This window comes from Daldinia caldariorum, assembly GCF_022478825.1.
Source record: "Daldinia caldariorum strain CBS 122874 unplaced genomic scaffold F4812scaffold_15, whole genome shotgun sequence".
Taxonomy (NCBI): Eukaryota; Fungi; Ascomycota; class Sordariomycetes; order Xylariales; family Hypoxylaceae; genus Daldinia; species Daldinia caldariorum.
Window position 1 is genome coordinate 877,461 of NW_025953051.1, and position 17,604 is coordinate 895,064.

Sequence of the window (17,604 nt, forward strand, 5' to 3'; positions counted from 1 at the left end):
CTGTTAATAGCGTATTACTTACAATTAAATAAATAAACGAAGCATTTAAATTAAACATTAAAATAGTATTTTCGTATATATATTAATAAAATATAAAATAATTAGGTAAAATTATTATTATAAGTAGAAATTGTATATAATAATTTTATAAATAAAAATATAAAAATATTCCCATTTAAAGTAAATATTAATTACGATTTTATTATTATAAAATTAATTAGTATAAAAGAAATATTTATGCTTAAAGTAAAAGTTATAATAGAATAAGTTATTATTATGTAAAAGTATTTAATAAATAAATTTAAATTTTTATAAATAAAAATAAAGAAATATAGTAATTAATATAAAATTAAGGAATTAATTTTTAAGAAGGGAAATAAGATTTATTTATTATGATAAAATATTAAAACTAAAAGATTAAGTAATAAATTGGATTATAAAAAATTTAAATTTTTTAAAATTAAAAAAGTTATTTTAAAAATTAATTATAAATTATTATTATTAATAAAAACGAAGTTATATTTAATATTTTATATTTCTTTATTAAAAAAAGCACTTGAAAATGTTTTAATATAAATTATTTTAAATGTCGAAGCTAATTAAAAATATAAAATTAAAAAGGTATTAAATTTTAAATAATTTAAAAATTAAATTAAATATTTAATTAAGTAAAAGGATTATTTATTAAAAGAAAATATGTAAGAATTAATTAAGTACTTTAAAAATGTTTAAGAACTTATGAAAATATTTTACCGAAAAAACCCTAATTGCTCATAAGTGATAACGGATTTATTCTCGAGTTAAAACCATCTTAAAAAGTAACGGCCCCACTAAGGTCGTCTTTAGAAAAATTAGGTGGTACAAATGGATTAGCCTAATTAGAAATATTTTAATTTTTACCCTTTTCTTTTTCCTTACGATTTAACTCTTTTTTATATTAAAAGATATAAAAAGCCTTATCTTTAGCCTCTTTTTCTTTAATACGAATCTCCTTTAAACGAGAGATAAGTTGTAATAAATCCTTTTAGCATTAAGATATTTCATTTTTAATCTTATAGCGTTTGTCCTTAAAGGACTTTATTTCGCTCTTTAATTCGTTAAAAAAATTTATTTTTAAAACGTTATAACCGAAATGTTAATTTTTTTAAGTATAGACGTTATAAAATAATAAATTAGGAATAAAAATATAAGGAAATTTTCTAAAATATTTATAATTAAAATACGGAATAAAAGCAGTATTAATTAATTTAATATAAAAAGTATAAAGTTTTTTACTTTTCCGTTAATTAGTACGGTTTTTGCGCTTTATAATAAATTTAAATATATGATTTAATATCTTAATAAAATTAATTTAAAAAAAAATATAAAAGAAAAAAAAAAAAATATAAAAATATATTTATTAATAAATTTTTAAAAATAAAAAACTTAGGAAAAAGGAAATAATATTATAAATTAATATTATAAGAATTATACTTTATATAAAAGCGGGGATTTTAAAACGTACGATTAAAAAAACGGATAAACCTTAATAAACTTATTAAAGAATAATAATCTTAATAATCTTAATGATTTTATAAGATTACTAAAATTACTAAGATTATAAAAGCTTTAAGCTTAAAATAAAATAAGTTTACGAGTATTTAAAACCATTATATATTTAAATATTTATTTATATTTTTTTAGTTATTAATTTAAGTTTTATATTTAACTTATATAAGGAGAAAAATTCCAAGCTTTTTTAATAAATACTTTTAACATTTAATTAACACTTAACTTATATTACTATTATTTACCTAAAATTAAAACCCTTATTACTACATTTTAACGGACCTAAGTATAAGTTCGTCATATATTAATATTTAATTTATATTATTATTATTTATTTAAAATTAAAATTTTAATTATTATATTTTAACGGATTTAAATATAAATTTATTATATTTTAATAGTTTTTTATTAATAAGTACGTACGTATAATATAAAGTAATAATTAAATAAATTAAATAATAATAAAGGTAAAATTAATATATTAATAATATTTAAAAAAGGAAAAATTTATTTAAGGTTAATTAATAATGTAATGCTTTTTTATATAATAATAATAAATACATTGTTTTTTTTTTAATATTAATAATAAGGCACTTTATTTTTAATAAAGTATTTATATATTATATTATATAATTATTACTTATTTTATTTTTTTTTCGTAATTAATTAATTACGAAATTAATTATATAATAAAAGAAAATTTTGTAAAAATAAAAAAAAAAAACTTTTACAATAACACGTGCTTACATTAATCCGGATAAGTACTAATATACATATGGACTAATTTTATATATAAGCTAAAACATAATTATGATAATATACATATATATTAACGTGTTATATATTTTTATAATAAGTTAAAGTTAAAAGTAAAATAGTTTAAATTAAAGGCTATCTTATACGTTAAGCCGTGTTAATTTATGTTATACTATCTTACACTTAGGCTAATTAGTAAGTATTTATGTAATGTCCCTTATTATAGCTAACGCTTATCTTTAGCTTATAATAGCTTATTACTATAACGGTACATAACCGCCCCCGGGCTTTTTACGTTTCACTTATCCTTTTAATTATAAATTAATTTAATTATTTTTTATTAATAATCTTATGACTTTATTTAATAATATTTTAATTATAATATTAATTAAATTATATATATTATAAATTTAATAAATATTATTTATTTTTTAATTTTTTATTATGAATTAACAGGTAATAAAATTATATTTAATATAAAAGTAAAGATATTAATTAACGGCGTTTCGGTTAAACCTTAAATATATGGATCTTATGGATTTTATGAATTTTAAGGATTTTATTAAAAAATATAAAATCTTTAAAATCCTTAAAAATCATAAAATTTATAATGCTTTTAAAAAAACATTAAGTAAAAAAAGAAGTTTATAAAATATTTAAAATTATTATATATTTAAATATTTATTTACATTTTTTTAATTATTAATTTAAATTTTATATTTAACCTGTATAAAAGGAAAAACTTTAAGCCTTTTTAATAAATATTTTTAATGTTTTATTAATATTTAACTTATATTATTATTATTTATTTAAAATTAAGATTTCTATTATTATATTTTAATAAATTTAAATGTAAATTTATTATATTTTAATAGTTTTTTAATTAATGCTATTATTAGTTAAATATAATATAAGTGTTAATTTAAATGATGATATTTTTTCGCTTATATAAATTAATTATAATTTATTTATTTTAAAATATATATTAAATGAATTTCTTAAAAACTAACTTTTAGTAAAAGTTAATTAAGTAAAATAATGTAACGAACTTAATATATTACCTTTTAATTATGTATTAAAATTTATTAATAATATGGTTTTAACAGAAATTAAGTCTTAAGTAAAATTATTTAAAAATAAGATAAAAGAAACCATTAAAATTATTAATAAAGGAAAAGGAAAAACCTTAATTTAAGGAAAATAAATTAACTTTTTAAAAGAAAGATTTTAAAAAGCGTATTAAAATTATAAGAAATTTAAAAATAAGTTTAAAGCTTTTAAAAAGGAACTAACTTAATTTAAAATTAAAAAGGACGAAAATTTTAATAAGGATTTTAATAATAATTTTAATAAAGATTTTAATAATAATTTTAATTTATAATTTGTAAAGAAATAAAAACTTACGGTTTTATTATTATTTAATAAAGGATTTAAGCTTTTTTTATTACTTAAGTACGATGGTATTATGGACGTAAAAGTTTAATTTAATGTGGTTAAACTTTATTTAATTTTCTTTTAAATTAGTTTTAATAAAGATGAATATAAGGTTTTAATTATATGTTAATATTTTAAAGGTAGTGCTTTTAAATAACTTTAACTTATTATGGATAATTATTTTAATAATATTTAAGAAGAAATGGAAGAATTATAATATGTTTTTAGTAAATATTTTAATTTTGAAAATAGGATGTGGTTAATATTTAAGAATTTATTTAAAAAAGAAGATGTTTATAAAGTTATTTAAAACTTTAAGTAAATTAAAAGAGCTTTAGAATATGTTATTAAGTTTAAGCAATTAATAATTATTACTTAATTCTTCGAAAATACTTAATTTAATTATTTTTATAAAAGATTAATCATATAAGTTAAAAATAAAATCTTTAAGGAAAAAAGATTTAAATATATTAATAAATATATTAAATGCGTTATTATTTATAATAAAAGGTTATATAAAAGATTTTAAGAAAAGGAAATTAGAAAATTTATTTTTATTTATATTAAAAAAAAGTTTAAAAAAATTAACTTTAATACTGTTAAAATGGAAAAACTTAAAAAAGATATAATTAAAGTTAAGTGTTATAATTGTAATAAAATAAATTATATATTTAAAAATTGTAAAGCATTTTGTAGGTAATTTAAAATATTAAAAGGACGATTTAAGCTTTAAGTTATAAAAGTAATATCTTTAAAAGCATTTAATATTTAAGTTTTTTAAATTGTTTAAAATATTGAAAATTACGTTATTATTAATAATTATTATTTTTAAGAGAATATTTGTAAATGCGATTAATGGGATTGCTTATATTATTTTAACGAAAAAAAGAAATAGATAAGAAATTAGTTCGTATTTTAATAATATTCATTATTTATTAAAACTAAAAGAGGATAAAATATAAACGAAAATTGCTTATAAGGAATGTTAGATTGTATTAAAGGATAGTGTAATTACGAGCTAAAGGTTTAAACGCCTTTAAAAATTATTAAGGATAATTTAAAGGAAAAGCTTTAAGTAATAATTTATATTAATAATTATGATAAGGATAAATTTTATAAGGTTATAAAACTTATAAATAAATGAGAAATTGTAATGAAACGATAAGAAAATGAATGGCCTTTTTATGAATTAAACGAAATGGAATAATAAGTAATAAGTTATTAAATGTACGATAACGGCATTATAAATATAAATTTAAGATGGTTAATTGAAAATAATTGTATTTATATTTAAGAACGAATTGTTAAATGAGAAAAAGAATAAAATAAAGAATTTTACGTATTTCTAATGAACTGGGTAACTTTAGTCCTTTTTATTACGGCTCCTATTTAATTATAGAAATTAGAAATATAGCGTTTTTTAGTTATTAAAGGATCACGAGAACGAGAAGTAATATATGTACGAGGAAAGTTTATTATAGTTATTATTAATAAGTACTTTAAAGCATAAAAAAAAAAGTATTAGCTATTCGAATTAATTTAAGGATTATAAGAACTAATATTTAAAGAATAATATATATATTACGAAAAGTTATTAAGATCGAACGTTTTTTAAATATAAATGGATGGATTTTTATCCTTGGTATTAAGAAATTAAATTTAAAATTAAAAATATATATATATAATTTATAATAAAACTTAAAGTATAAGAAATATTATAAGATATTTTAAATATTTTATCCTTATAATTATTATTAAATATATAATTTAATTAAAGAAAATATAAAATTTTAACTTAAGTTAATTAAAAATATTTATTTATATATTAACGTAAAGATATTAATAAAATTTAAATTAAGTTTGAATTAACTTTATTAAAAAATATATAAATAAATAATGTGGTTTTTAATATTGCTTTTTTAATAAAGGATAAGCTTTAAGCCTATATATATTATAGAAAAATATAAGAAAATTGTGATTAATATAAATGTAAAATATATATAATTCACAAATTTATTGTTTTAAGGAAATATATAAAACGTTATAAAGATATAAAAGTACTTAACGAAATTTTAATAAAATTTATTAAAAAGTAATAAAAATAGCTTAACGAAAAAAATATAAATAAGGAAAATGTTTTATTAAACTTTAATGTAATTTAAGCTATTAATAATCATTTATATATTATAATAAAATGGAAAAACCAAAAGTTTTAAGCGCTTATAAATTATAAATATTTAATAAATATTATTAACTTAAATATAATTAATAAATATTTAATTAATTATTAAAAAAAAGAATTACTGTATTAAAGATTAGCGATTAATGAATAATTAATTAAATATAATAAAAAATAAATTAAGCGAAAAATTATAAATCTTTTAATCCGAATTTAATAAAAGGATTATTTAATCTTTTTTAATATTATGAATATTTAATATAATATGGTTTTAAAAAAACCTTAATTAAAAATTAATAACTTAAAGATAAATTAGTAAAAAAATATTATTAAGTAATTATTATTTAAATTAAATATTAAAAGTTATAAATTTAAATATTGGAAAAAAGCTAATTTAAATAAACTTAATATAATAATAAAAAAGTATGTATTTGTAACTTTTAAAAAAGCTTATAAAGTAATACTTTTATATATATTATAATTTATAAAATTAATTAAAAAAATAAAATAATAAAAAATAATAAAAGGAAAAATTAAGGTAATATATAATAAATTAATTAACGTATTAAAAAAATACTAAAAGAAATACTTAAAACTATTTGCTAAAAAACTAAATATAAATATAAAAGTTCTGGATTACGAACTTTATAACTATAAAATAAACTTTAAAAAAAATATTTATTTAAGTTAAATAAAGTATATTTATTAAGTGCAAATAAATAAAAAGCATTAATTAAAATTATTAAACGAAAATTTGAAAAAAGATATATATAAAAATCAAATTTATTAATAAAGAGTTTAATTTTTTTAATACTTAAGAAAAACAAAAATAGAACATTAAAATTAAATAAAGATAAAAATATAATATATTAAAATATATATAATTATTAATATTTTAATTTTATTATTAAGTAAAATAGTTACTTTTTATTTAATATTAATGGCTTAATAAAAATAATAAGAAATGTAAAATAGTTTATAATATTAAATTTTAAAAAGGTATTTTATTTAATTTAAATAATTAAAGGTAATAAATGGAAAATAGTAATATGAATTTCTTTTAATTATTATAAGTGTTTAATTATATTATTTGGATTTATAAATGCGTTAGTAATATTTTAGGGAATAATTGAAACTATATTATGGAAATTTTTAAGAAAAACGGTTTTTGTTTATTTAAACAATATTTTAATTTTTTCCAAAACCTTTAATTAATATGAAAAATATGTGAACGAAATATTAAAAACTTTAAATAAAGCTAATTTGTTAATAAACTTAAAGAAAAGTAAATTTTATATATAAAGAATTAATTATTTAAAGTATATTATTATCTTTAAATAAATTAAAATATAAAATTTAAAAATTGTAATAATATAAAATTAGTTAATATTAAATAATATTATTATTATATGATAATTTTATAGCTTTACTAATTATAGCAAATGGTTAATAAAGGATTTTAACAAAATTATAAATTTTATTATAATTATTATATAAAGAAAGAAAAAAGCTTTTTAATGGATATTAAAAGTAAATAAGGTTTTTAAAGAAATATAAAAAGCCATTATTAGCAATTTAATAATAAAATTACTTAAGTTAAATCAGTTAAAACAAATTTATATTAATAGATTTAATACAATTATAAATATAATTTTAAAATAACTTAAAAATAATGAAATATAGCATTTAATAGTATACTTATTTAAAATATTTAAAAAAGCTTAAATAAAATATTAAACTTACGATAAAAAATTATTTATTATTATTATAATATTTAAAGAATAAAAACATTAATTTAATAGAATTAAAAAATTAATTATAATATTATTTAATTATAATAATTTTAAAACATTAATAATTATTTAAAAATTAAAATTTAAGTTTAAAAATAAGTAAAATACCTTAGTAATTTTAATTTTAAGATAGTTTATATTATAGGAAAAGTAAATACATAAGTAAATACATTTAATAAACCTAATAATATTAATATAAAAGATATAATAAAAGAAAAAGTAATATTTATATTAAATAGATGAAAAGCATTTATTTTATTTATATTATATTTTATAAAAAAAGATAATATATAAATAATATATATTAAAGAAACATTTATCTTTAAAGTAAAAGCTATAACGGAATAAGTTATTATTATATAAAAGTATTTAATAAACAAGTTTAAATTCTTACAGGTAAAAATAAAGAAATATAATAATTAACATAAAATCGAGGGATTAATCTTTAAAAGGGAAAATAAAGTTTATTTATTACGATAAAATATTAAAACTAAAAAATTAAATAATAAATTAAATTATAAGAAATTTAAATTTTTTAAAATCGAAAAAGTTATTTTAAAAATTAATTATAAATTATTATTATTAATAAAAACGAAGTTACACCTAATATTTTATATTTCTTTATTAAAAGAAACACTTAAAAACGCATTAATATAAATTATTTTAAACGTTAAAATTAATTAAAAATATAAAATTAAAAAAGTATTAAACTTTAAACGATTTAAGAATTAAATTAAATATTTAATTAAGTAAAAGAATTATCCATTAAAGGAAAATACTTAAGAATTAATTAAGCACTTAAAAAACGTTTAAAAGCTTATAAAGATATTTTACCAAAAAAATCCTAATTGCTTACGAACGTTAACGAGTTTATCCCTAAATTAAAATCATTTTAAAAGGTAACGGCCTTACCGGGGTTACTTTCGGAAGAATTAAAAGGTTTAAAAAAATTAGTTTAATTAAGAACGTTTTAATTCTTATCTTTTTTTCCTTTAAACGTTTAAACTTAACCTTATAACGTATAATTTTAACAGCTTTCGCTTTTATAACCTCTTTTTAAAAATAAAACTAATTAAAACGTTTAATACAATTAAACATATTACCTTAATAATAATTAATTTTTTCTTACCAATTATTAATTTTAATTTAATATTTATAAATCTTATTATAATATTTATAAATTTTATTTAATTAATTTTTAATTTCCTTATATAATTAAAAAAGTTTTTTTTAACCTTATAACATTTATTATGCAAATAAAGTAATTTAAAAAATATATTATTTAAAGAATTTATTTTTATTATATTGTAACCCGAATAATTATTATTACAAATATAATAATTATAAATTAAAAAATCAGTAATTAAAAAATAGAAGGTCTTACCCGCATAAAAATAATGGGAATAAAATATTCTTTAACAGCTAAAAAATTTAATAAAAATAGCATAAGCTTTATAAATAGCTTTTTAATTAAGTTAATAACGGGTTTTAAAAGTTATTTTCGATACACGTCCTAATATTATAAAGAAAATTAACTTTATTAAATCAAATAAATAAAAGAATAGAAAAAAGAACTTATTAGGATTTTTAAGGATAAAAAGGCTTAAAAAAAAGGAAATGGTGTTACGAACCAACAGGTAATAAAGCCATATTTAATATAAAAGCAAAAATATCAATTAACAGCATTTCAATTAAATCTCGGATATATAGATCTTATAAATCTTATAGATTTTAAAGATCTTATTAAAAAATATAAAATCTTTAAGATCCTTAAAAACTATAAGATCTATAATACCTTTAAAAGAACATTAAGTAAAAAAGGAAATTTATAAGATATTTAAAACCATTATATATTTAAACATTTATTTATATTTCTTTAATTATTAATTTAAATCTTATATTTAATTTATATAAAGGGAAAAACTTTAAGCTTTTTTAATAAATACTTTTAATATTTTATTAACATTTAACCCATATTACTACTATTTACCTAAAATTAAAATCCTTATTATTACATTTTAATAAATTTAAGTGTAAATTCATCACATTTTTATAAAATTGTTATAAAATTATTAAGTTAATTATTAATTTTTTTTATTAATATTTTTTATTTGCATTAAATATTAATATAAGGAAAAAAAATTAATATATAAAATAAAAAAAGCTTTTAAAATTAATAACTAATTTAAAATAATATTAATAAAATAATAAATAATAAAACTTACGTTAAAATTTTATATTATTTTATAAATTTCATTAGTAAATACGTTATAAATAATATGTTTATATTTAATAAAAGATTAATAAATAATGTTTTTAATAATTTAAAACTTATTATTTTAATTTATAAATTTTTTATTATTTAAAATAATAATATAGTTAATTTATAAATTAAGATTTTTATTATTTATAAATAACTTATTAATAAAAATATATAATTATAAATTTTAAGGATTTAAATTAATATAATTAAATCTTTATAATTAATTAATTATTTATTATTTAATTTTAATGTTAAAAGCTTTAATTTTTTTAAATTAAGTTTAAAATATTAAGTTATTATTAAATAATTAAAAGCAGTTTCGGATTAGCATATAAAAAAAAATATGCTTTTTAAGCCCTTTATTTTCTAAATTATTTAATTATATCCGGAAATTTAACATTTAATAATATTAATTTTTCAGCCTATCCTTTTTAAGTAATTATAATCTTATAATTTTTATTATAAATAATAATACAAGAACCGTTAAAATCTTTAATCTTGTTATTTAAAATCTTTTAAAAACGTATTTTAATTTTTATTTTAATAAGTACTTTATCCTTAATAATAAGGAATTTTATTATACTTATGTTTAAAATATCGTTTATTTAAAAGTTAATAAACTTAAAAAAGTTTATATTTATTATTAATAAATAAAAATTAAATATTAATAATTTTATATATAATTTTTATTAATAATAATATAAATAAGTTTCGAATTAATAAGTACTTAATTTTATAAAACTATATAATAATTTAATAATACGTAATAATATCCCTTTAAAATATTTATTTTTTAATTCCGTTAATAAATATATAAAAATCGTTTTTTATATTAATATTTTAAATTAAATATAAGCTATAATAATATCCTTTATTATAATTTTTATCCTTTAATAATAAAATATAAAAACTAATATTAATATTAATTATTAATTAACTTTTTAAATAATAAATATATATATTATTATAAACTTTTTATTAAAATTATTATATTTTTAAATTATTAAATGTGATTTTTTATATAATATAAAAATGTTTTTACCTTTAATTTTATAAACCATTTATAATTTAAATATTATCGCGCTTTAATATATCGTTATATTATATATTTCAATTTATAATATACTTTCTTTAAAAAAAGCATTTAACTTTTTTATATTTAATGTTTTATATAATTTCTTTAATATAATTATTTTATTATTTATTTAAAGTTATAATATTAAGGTAAAATTATTACGTTTTTTAATATTAATATATAAAGTAATAATATATAATAAATTATTAACGTGCATAAAATCTTCTTTTAAAATAATTTAATAATTATTAAAGTTAAATATAAAGTTAAGTAATTTAATTTTAATTTCTTTTAATAAAATTAAGTTTTTTTTAAGTTAAATATAAGGTTTAATATATAAATTTCAAAACGTAAACATATTACTTAACATATTTAAAACAACTGTAATATCCTTTTTAATAATTATAATAACTTTATATAAGCTTTTTTAATTATCTTTTTCCTTATAAATTAATACCTTATTTCCGATAAGTAAAGATATAAAAAAAGTTGCTTTAATATTAAAACCATTATAAATATTTAAGGCATTTTATATAAAATATTATAATTTAATTCTTTTAATTTTTATTATTGCTTGTTAAACTGTTTATACTTTTTAAATTTATGTGGTTATAAGTGGCAAATTTATATTAATTTTAAAGTAAATGCCGAAAATAAATAAAATTAAAATAAAACCGTTCGGATTAACAGTGTTATTAACTGCTTTTACGGCTATTTAAAGGCGCGACATTTGAAAGTTAAAGTTTTTAAGTTTATTAATAATAATTTTATATACTTTACAAATAAAGCTATAATATCTTTCAACTTTTTTAATAAATTAATAGGCTTTTATTAATATTTAATAATAATTAACTTTTATTATTTATACTTTATTATAAAATTTAAGGTTATTAAAATTCGTACCTATATTATAAGAAATAATATTAGATAATTTAAAATAAATATTAATTTAATATTTTTTTAACGTTTCTTACGTTTTTTTAACAGTAATGTTCTTTAAAAATTGCGTTACTTAAAAATTAGTAACTATATTAATAACATATAAAACCGGTTATTTGTTTAAATATATTATATTAATAATTATTTTATAATTAAATTTTATATTTAAATTTTTTAAAATAAACTTAAATTATTAAAAACTTTTTTCTTTAATTTAATAATAATAATAAAATTTATTAATTTTTTTAAAGTTATTTATATTAATATTATAATTAACTTTATTTAATAAGTTATATAATTTATTAATTAATAAATAATTAAAATGTATATATAAATATTAAAATTTTATTTTTATAAACTAAATAACATCCTTTAATTAAAATTACAAATATTTTTATCTTCTTTTAATATTAATTATTATATTGTATTTATATATAAATTAATTAATAATATTATTAAAATATATTTTTAACCAATTCATATCCTTTAATAATAATAAAAATAAAATATTTAATTTTATAATATAAAAATCTATTTTACTAAATGGAATATTCATAATAATTGTGCTAAACGATTTAATAAGTAATTTATTATTAAATTAAATATTAACCTTTTTAACGCAAGTACTATTTATCTTTAATTATTTGCTCGGATATTTCTTTATAAAAATCAAATATTAACTTTTTCCTATAATAAACACTTAAGCTGCTCCTATATTTAATATAATTCTTTAGAAAATGTTTTTTATATATTAGTTTAATATAAAGATAATATTAAATTTTAAGTCGTTTAAAAAAAGGTAAACAATAATTTAATAATAGAATATTTAATTAAATAAATATATAACTATTATATATAAGTTATTATTTTTATTTAAATTTATTATTAAATAAGTTATTTCGTTTTTATTATAATTAGATTTTAAGTTTAAATTTCTAATTCCTTTATAATTTACCAAAAACATTATATAATTCTTTTTAAAAAAACTTTATTTAACCTTTTATTTTTCTTTAACTTTTTTTTATTTATATTTTAAATATTTGGTAAATTAATATCCATCCTTTTTATATATTTAATATTATTATTTCTAAATTTTAGAAAATTGTTTTATATTATATTTTTTTTTTATTATTATAATAATATTTATAATTAATATAACAAATGTAATTATTATTATTATTATTATTGTTTTTATTTATTATAAATTACCTTATTTCTTTTATTATTGTATAAATTTTAATAAATATTTGAAATTTACTTATTAAATCTTTAAAATATATTAATAATTTAAAAAGGGTATGTTATAATTAAGGCATAATTTAACAAATTTAATATATAATTGCAATAAGTTATTATTTTCTTTTAAAATTAAGGCTTAACGCTTTTTAATATAATAATAATTTATTAAATAAAATTTAAAATATTTTTATATTAATTTTTCTTTTACTTTACTTTTTTGTTTTAATATTAAAAAAAAAAGTAAAAATTTAATTATAATGGTATTAAATTTTATTTTATTCCGTATTAAAGTGTTATTTTATAATTAAATATATATTTATAAAATATTAAAATTAAAATATATTATAAAAAAAATAAATAATTACTTTTTTTAATAAAATAGTAAAGAATATAATATGAAATTAAATTTATTATATTTTAATTATATAATAAATATTTAAAAAAAAACGGAACTTATTTTTAAAAATATTATAATAAATATTTCTTTATTAATTATTAATTAATATAAAAGCTTATACTTATTAATTATTTAATTGCATAAATAATAAAGCCATTTAAGAAAAAAAACATAATTTTTAATAAGTTAAGTTCCTTTTTTTTATCCAGCATTTTAAAGAATTGCTGATATTATGTATAAATTATCTAATAACAATTTAAAGGGTCTAAAAACATTTCTTAAAACCAGCGAGTTAGTTAGTATTTTTTACATTAAGCTATTGCTATATATTAAATTGTACCTTTATTTATACCTTTATTAAATTATATATATAAGATTATTAAGGTAAACATTATTAGTAACAACTTAAAGGGACGCAGCCGTTCTTTAATAAACAGGGGGAAGCGGGAAGGTAAAAAGAAAGCCGGGAATTTAATATTAAAAAGGTTAAATTATAAGCCTTTATATTTAAATAAGTAATAAAATATAGAAAATTAATAATAAGTTACTAAAAATAAAGGGGGGTTACCTTATTATTTATAAAGTTAATAATAAATATTATATATAAAAAAGAAATTAATTAATTAAAATAGTAAATTATATTAAATTTTATTTTATATATATTAACGTTTAAAAGTTATAAATTGCAAATTATTATTATAATATAATATATATATATATATATATATATAAATACTTATATATTTAAATAAATTAATCCTTAATTAATATTATATATTAATATTTTTTATATTAACATATTAAGCTATTTTTACTTAATTATTTCCAATTTATTCAAATTTTATATTAATAATTTATATAATAATATAAAATTAATAAATATTTTAACGTAATTAATATTATATTATTTTATATAAATATTTTATTATATTAAAATAATTTAAAATGTTAATTATAACAGTTTTAATATATTTTTAAAATTAATTTTTATATTTGTTTATTATTTCTTTAAAAGTTTAAATATATAACGTATTTATATTAATAATTTCCAGATTTACTAACATAAATAATACTTAAATTACTTTTTATTTAAAAGTAATTATTTAAGGATTAATTAATTCCTATTTTATAATTATATAGTTAAAATATTAAATAAAAGTCATTTAATCGGGTATATAATTTATTAAAGTTCGTAACTTATTTATATTTTTTATTTTAATTAAGTTAATTATTATAATATAAACTTATATTTATATTAAGTTTTTTAATTAAAATATTATAAAATATTTATAATATATAATAAATATTAATATATTTAATAATATTAATAATGAATTAATATTATAGTAAATAGTAAGAAACTTAAAAAGGTTAAATAATAAAATAAATTAATAATTTATTATAAATTGCGTATATTTTTATAAATAAAAGAAATTATATTAATATTGCATATATTATTATAATAAAGTTTTTTAAATTATTATAATAATGATTTTTTTAACTTTATTAATTTATATTATTAAATCTTTAATAATATTAATTAATATTAATAAGTACGTATATATAATATAAAATAATAACTAAATAAATTAAATAATAATAAGGATAAAATTAATATATTAATGATATTTAAAAAAAGAAAAATTTATTTAAGGTTAATTAATAATATAATGCCTTTTTATATAATAATAATAAATACATTATTCCTTTTTTTAATATTAACAATAAAGCACTTTATTCCCGATAAGGTGCTTATACGTCGTGTTACACAACTATCATTTTTTAATTAGTACTATTATTAATTAAATATAATATAAGTGTTAATTTTAATAATAATATCTTTTTATTTATTTAAATTAATTATAATTTATTTATTTTAAAATATTTATTAAATAAGTTTTTTAAAAATTAATTTTTAATAAAAGTTAATTAAATAAAATAATATAATAAATTTAATATATTACTTCTTAATTATATTTTAAAATTAATTAATAATATAGTTTTAATAGAAATTAAGTTTTAAGTAAAATCATTTAAAGAAAAAGTAAAAGAAATTATCGAAATTATTAATAAAAGAAAAAAAAAACATAAATTAAAGAAAATAAAATAAACCTTTTAAAAAAAGGACTTTAAAAAATATATAAGGTTTATTAAGTACTTAAAAATAAAATAAATACTTTAAAAAAGGAATTAGCTAAATTTAAAATTAAGAAAAACGATAATAACGACGATAATAAAAATTTTAACCCACGTTCGGTATAATAAAACCTTACGGTTTTATTATTATTAAATAAGGGATTTAAATTTTCTTTATTATTTAAGTATAATAATATTATAAATATAAAAATTTAATTTAATATAGTTAAACTTTATTTAGTTTTTTTTTTCGAATTAACTTTAATAAAAACAAATATAAGGTTTTAATAATATGTTAACACTTTAAGGAAAACGTTTTTAAATAACTTTAACTTATTATAAATAATTATTTAAATAAAACTTAAAAAAATAAAGGAATTTAAATACGTTTTTAGCAAATATTTTAATTTCGAAAATAAAATACAGTTAATATTTGGAAACTTATTTAAAAGAAATATTTATAAAGTTATTTAAAACTTTAAATAAATTAAAAAAGCCTTAAAATATGTTATTAAATTTAAGCGATTAATAATAATAATTTAATTTCTTAAAAATGCTTAGTTTAATTATTTTTATAAAAGATTAATTATATAAATTAAAAACGAAATTTTAAAAGAAAAAAGGCTTAAATATATTAATGAATATATTAAATACGTTATTATTTACAATAAAGAATTATATAAAAAGTTTTAAAAAAAGAAAATTAAGAAATTTACTTTTATTTATATTAAAAAGAAATTTAAAAAAATAAGCTTTAATACCGTTAAAATGGAAAAACTTAAAAAAATATAATTAAAATTAAATGTTATAATTATAATAAAACAGGATATATATTTAAAAATTGTAAAGCATTTTAAAAATAATTTAAAATATTAAAAAGATAATTTAAGCTTTAAGTTATAAAAGTAACATTTTTAAAAGCATTTAATATATAAATCTTTTAAATGATTTATAATATTAAGAATTACGTTATTATTAATAACTATTATTAATAATTGAATTTTTATAAATGTAATTGTTAGGATTACTTACGTTATTTTAATAATAATAAAAAAAGGTTAAAAAATTAATTTATATTTTAATAAAACTTATTATTTATTAAAATTGAAAAAGGATAAGATATAAACAAAGATTATTTATAGAAAATACTTAATTATATTAAAAGATAGTGTGATTATAAATTAAAGGCTTAAATATTAAAGAAAATTATTAAAAATGCTTTAAAGGAAAAACTTTAAATAATAATTTATTAAAATAATTATAATAAAAATAAGTTTAACGAAATTATAAAACTTATAAATAAATAAAAAACTATAATAAAACGGTAAAAAAACAAATAGCTTTTTTATAAATTAAATAAATTAAAATAACAAGTAATAATTTATTAAATATATAATAACGGTATTATAAATATTAATTTTAAATAGTTAATTGGAAATAACTGCGCTTATATTTAAAAATAAATTATTAAATGAAAAAAAGAATAAAATAAAGAATTTTACATATTTTTAATAAATTAAATAACCTTAATTCCTTTTATTATAAATTTTATTTAACTGTAAAAATTAAAAATATAATGTTTTTTAATTATTAAAAAATTATAAAAAGAGAAATTATATATATAAAAAGAGAGTTTATTATATAAATTATTAATGAATATTTTAGAACATAAGGAAAAAAGGTATTAATTATGAAAGCTAATTTAAAAACGGTAAAAATTAATATTTTAAAAATAATGTACTTTTTACAAAAGGCCATTAAAATCGAACAATCTTTAAATATAAACGGATAAATTCCTATCTTTAATACTAAAAAACCTAACCTAAAATTAAAAATATATATATA